The sequence below is a fragment of the Cricetulus griseus genome, chromosome 2 (genome assembly GCF_003668045.3).
Source record: "Cricetulus griseus strain 17A/GY chromosome 2, alternate assembly CriGri-PICRH-1.0, whole genome shotgun sequence".
NCBI classification, from domain to species: Eukaryota; Metazoa; Chordata; class Mammalia; order Rodentia; family Cricetidae; genus Cricetulus; species Cricetulus griseus.
Genome location: NC_048595.1, coordinates 90532875 through 90538092, shown reverse-complemented (window position 1 = coordinate 90538092; position 5218 = coordinate 90532875). Strand labels below are relative to the sequence as shown.

Genomic DNA, 5218 nt, shown 5'->3' with positions numbered 1-5218 from the left:
AGCTGTGGAATAATAATGACCAGTACTTAGTAGGTATTGAACAAATATTTGTGAATGAATTCAGTTTCATGGCTTATCATTTATATGTCTCACCACAGGTCACTTAGCTACCTAAGAGTTAGTTGCTTTATTTGTACATTGAGAAAACTGGATAAGTGCTTTTAAATGCCCTGCACAGTAGCTGGCAAAGAGTGAGCCTTCCTGAAACAATAGCTCTCATGATGAAGTATATTATGGGATGGAAAGCTCATGCCAAACTCTCATCTGCATCTTGTGAACAGATAGTTTGCTGTTGTAATGAGTGATGTTGGAAAGAGCACAGTGCCGGACATGTAATGGATGCTGGATGAATGTCAGGTCAGTGAACAGTATCACCCAGAAGCTCATCATCTCTAACCTTTAAAAACATTCTTCACGTAAACTGTTTATACTTTAAAAAAATAGAATAAAATTTAAATGTTAATTAATAAAACAGGTAAATAACTCTGGCATACCCATACCCAACATAGATTAGGGTACAAAAACTATTGATTTGTCACAGTTGTAGATGAAATCAGCTGGGCATTAGGAAAAGGGAAACCATGACAACTGCTACTGTCTGAGTGTGACCATCAAATGGTCACATGTCAGAAGACTGGTCCTAGTGGTGGTACTTTTAAAAATGGAACCCAGTGGGAAGCAACAAGGATCCTGGAGAGGGAGCTTTCAGAAGGGTCTGATGCTGCTCTCAAGGAGTTGATTAGCTTTCGCAAGAATGGGTCATCCAACAAGCCTGGCTACCCCAACTCTCCTCCTTTCCCTCCTCCTTCTCTTCTCTCCTCCGTCTCTCAGTATGATCTCTTCTCTATCATTTTTATGCCATCCACCATGAGGCCATATACCAGCATCATGCTCTTAAATCTCTATGAGCAAGGGGTTAGAGTTTCCAAAAGGTGTGCTCCTTACAGCCCTGGGATGCTTACAAACAACAAACACACAAAATAAACAAATAAGCAAAAACACTGTGCTTTAATACACACACACACACACACACACACACACTTAACATGATAGATGATTAAAACAGATATAAAAATATACTTCAGCACTATCAACTCTCATCTGAGAGTTTGAGAAAGGCCTCGTGGAAGAATGACTATTAAAATGCCCTTTTGCATTACAAATAGTAATTCACTACTTAAGACATTTCTAGACAGAGAAGTCATATTCTCAAGGCCACAAAAGCTTTGGTTGGTAGAAATAATACAGCATGGGTTGGGAACCCAAGTGGCAGGTCCCAACATACCCCAAGGATCTCAGCCCAGGAGAGGGTGATGGACGGTGGGCAGATGGAGATGTGACTCATATTGAAAGTTTTATTGAGGGGGAAGAAAGAAAATAAGGTAAAGAGACACAGAGACAGAGAGAGGACAGAAGAGAAGAGGGAGGCAGCAAAAGTCCTGTCTGTCCCAGGGGAACAGCAGGAAAGAGAGCATAAGTGTGCTGGGATCTTTCTTTTAAAGGAGTCCTTTGTACCTGCCATGCAGACTAGTAGTCAAGGAACCCAGGGCTGACCAGGGTACTGCCTGAGTGCATTCTGCCAGGTGACAGGGGCAGGCCAGCATAATGCCTCAATTCTTCCACTGCTGACTAAACCAAGTGTAGTCAACTGTAGAGAAAGACATGCGGGGAGGTGCTGTGTGGCAGCCCCATCCTATCTTTAAAATAATTACTATTGAAATAAGTAGAGTATACTAGAATATGGAAGTACTCACCCAGAAAATAATACTTGTTCAGGCCAGCAAACGTCTGAACTGAAGGACTGGAGACAGAAAACGCATTCTGGACTTGGAGAAGAGATAGGATAAGGAGGACTTCTTTCTGAGCTTTTTGTGGTTGCTGGTTTGCTTCTTTGTCTCAACAGAGTTGTGTGTGTCCCAGGCCATGTTTCAGTATCTTCAACTTTCTTGATGGTACAATATCGCTCAGGGGTATAGTTAGTGCCAACTCATCATTTCTGAGTGGATACATGCAGGGAGAGGGCCAGGGAACTGTTGGATTGGCTATAGACTATTTAGCTTCAGTACCAGGATGGTCAGTTGAAATAAGAGAAATGTGATGAACAGCGGCGGCGGCGGGGGGGGGGGGGGGGGGCACTTGAGCCATATTTCAGACATGGTGAGCTTTAGGGGTCTCTGTGAGAACCCAGTAGCTGTTAGGTATCTAAGTTAGAACTCTGGGTAGAAGTATGGTCCAGAAAATAGGTAGGAGTGACAGAGGAGGGCATGCTCTGGGGAATGGGATGAAAAGATTAGGTCTTTCTTATATGCATGGGAATTTGGATCTTTCCATAGACATTATCTATCATCTATCTGTCTGTCTGTCTGTCTGTCTATATCTATCTACCTATCTATCTATCTATCTATCTATCTATCTATCTACTATCTGTCATCTATCATCTATTATCTCTCTACCTACCTATTATCTGTCTATATTTATCAATCATCTATCATCTATCTGTCTCTCATTTTCACTTTCTAGTTCTTCCTTTATCTCTATCTACCTCTCTATTTCTTCCCCACCTACCTGTGTTCTCCCTGCCTTTACCTAAGTAACAGTCACTCTCCTTGAATGCCAGCAGACTCACTCCTGGTTGCTTTGGCAAGGCTTCTGTAATTTGTTCTTTCTGCTCAGGCTGTAGAAGACTTGCAGACATTCCTTTCACCATTACTCTGTACTTTGCATTTCCTGTTTTACAGTTGGTTAAGAAACCCATACAGCATGATACAAAACACTGTATAGGTCCATGTTACAAGAGTAAAAATTGTGACATGTCCAGAGAAGCAAAACACACAGTCTGAAAATTCATGTGCAGAGACAAGAACACTATAATGTTTCATAGGTCACTTCCCTACTCTCAACCAGGTACAAAATAAACCCCCACTTCAATAAATGCCCACAGAGATCTCAGCTTTGATAGAAAAATGACATGATTTAACCTTGTCAGTTATAGGGTTTCCTTGTGATTCTCTCACTCATAAAATAACTATGACCTTCCATTTGGTAAAGGCCACCTTATTTCAGCAAAATAAAATTGCTTTCATAAATGTATTCCACTATTCCTTGGGTCATTCCTTGATAGCAAAAAGAAGGCATAGATAACCATCTTTAATTTTGTTAGGCAAACCTAGCCATACAGTTGCCACAAAGTGATCTAGGCCTCCATATCAGTTTCAAGGTGATGTAAAATAGTGTCTCAGACCTCAGAGGCTGAATGCCTGGTTCCATGCATTGCCTACTATTAACCCAGGCTGCCTTTTAGTCTCCCAGTGTTCCTAAGCAACTGCAAGCCCATGAAAATAATCTCACAAGAAACTTTTGATTAGAAGAGGGAAAGAAATTTTCTAAGAATCTTAAATCTTTCAAAGGCATTTAAACCATCCTTGATCAGTAAGCCAAGGTCCAAGAGAGGTTAAATGCCAAAGTCATACAGATATGGAGAGGCAGAGCTGGGAGTGAGCCCAGAACTTTTTGTTCACTTTGCAAAAATTGTGGCAGTTGCTATTTTTAGAAGAAATAACAATAATGTCTAACATGTAGTGGAATGTATCAAACCGTCAAACTATGTTAAAGCATAGGGACCCAACTTGAATCCAGATCTGTGTGAACAAGTCTGATTAAGACCACGTTTTGTGTTGTGTAAGGGTATATGTGTCCACAAATGCTACCAGCAATAATCCAGAGTTTCAGAACTTGAAGGAACTTTATTGCATGTGTTTTTAGTTCCCCCCATATCCCCAACACACAGAGATGCAGTCTTTGAGTAGCAAAGGGGAAGAAATTCTAAAAGCAACTCATCTTACTTTAGGGCTACTGACACTGATTCCCTGAGCCTGGTACTTACTGCTACAAGGTCTCATTGCCAGGAAGCAGCATTCGGGAAGGACTTGAGAAGAGCAGGGAAGAAAGGGTAGCAACTCTGCCAACAACCAGCCCCAGTAATGTGGTTAACACCCATATAGCCATAACCTTTCTTATTTTATTCCTCCCAGATCTCATGGACATGCCAAGCCAGCAACAATTCTGAGAAGGTATCCCAATGTGTAAAGATAATGTTGACTAGAGTCTTGGGGACAAAGAAGTTGGTATGCCAGTTCCTGGGTCACAGACCATGACTGTATGGCAGAACTCAAGAGAAAGACTGTCCATCACAGATTTTAGTTACTTCCTGGGAAGAGCATATGGATATAGCCTCCAAAGCCTGCACCTTCCACCAACTGATGTTCAACATTTTTGAGAGGTGTTTTTGAGCTTTGTTTGAAAGTTAAAAGTCTGCTGATAGGAATAAGAAAACCCTGATGGCTCATAATCACAAGATCCAAATGAAACCCCCACATTTTATTCTCTCCTCTTGTCTCAAACTTTCTTTAGAGCCATTAATGTACCCGTGATGGGCTTAGAACAATGCTCTGAGTGTGTATAAATGAATAACTGCTCACAACAGGCCTAATGGCACTATGAGCAGGAATTAAAATTAGTCTCCTTTCTGTGAGGCTTTGAAGGCCTTTGACTGGCTTTGTTTCAAATAGACTAATTGTAGTGTGTTGTACCTACAGAGATCAGAGTCTCTATCTACATGAGGATGATGATAAAATGTTAGAAATGGAGGCAGTGATTTTGAGACATTGTGAGTGAAATTAATCCCATGGGTTGGTATGCTTAAAGTGGTTAAAATAACAAACTTTGTTAAATGAGTTTATTTCAACTTAAAAAGTGGAATATATAAGAAGCTGTTGAATTCTGTACTTTAAATGGGTGAATTATATGGCATGCCAATAATATGTAATATATTATTATATATTAATAAAGCTGCTTTGGGAAAATATATATGGACATTAGAAACTAGTCCCAAATACCATTTTATGGCCGATGAAATCAAGACCCAGATGGGGTGTGACTTCCCAAGGTTTATATATATTGCCTGTCAAAATATACTTCATTGTAATTTGATGTTGTGTATATATTTTGCCACAAGAAGAAAAAATATTTCATTATGTATTTTGCCATAGAGACTGGTGGAAACTCATTGCATCCTGACAAATCTGAGAGACTAAAATTATAAAATGTGACTGACTTATTCCTGTTTTCTTGATACTCTGACAGCTAAAGATGTCTTGAAGAGAAAACAGCTGAATAATTCATTTTCTAATAATGATCTGTGAAACAAGTTGAAATATAA

At 40.0% G+C, this 5218-nt stretch overlaps 1 long non-coding RNA gene across 1 annotated transcript; it reads left to right on the top strand.

Annotated features, from left to right (window-relative positions):
* The first annotated feature begins 246 nt into the window (after positions 1 to 246).
* Positions 247 to 4866, top strand: LOC113834379. Its single transcript, XR_004768262.1, has 2 exons — positions 247 to 357; positions 4032 to 4866. It is a non-coding gene; the product is annotated as an uncharacterized LOC113834379 (long non-coding RNA).
* The last annotated feature ends 352 nt before the right edge of the window (positions 4867 to 5218 follow it).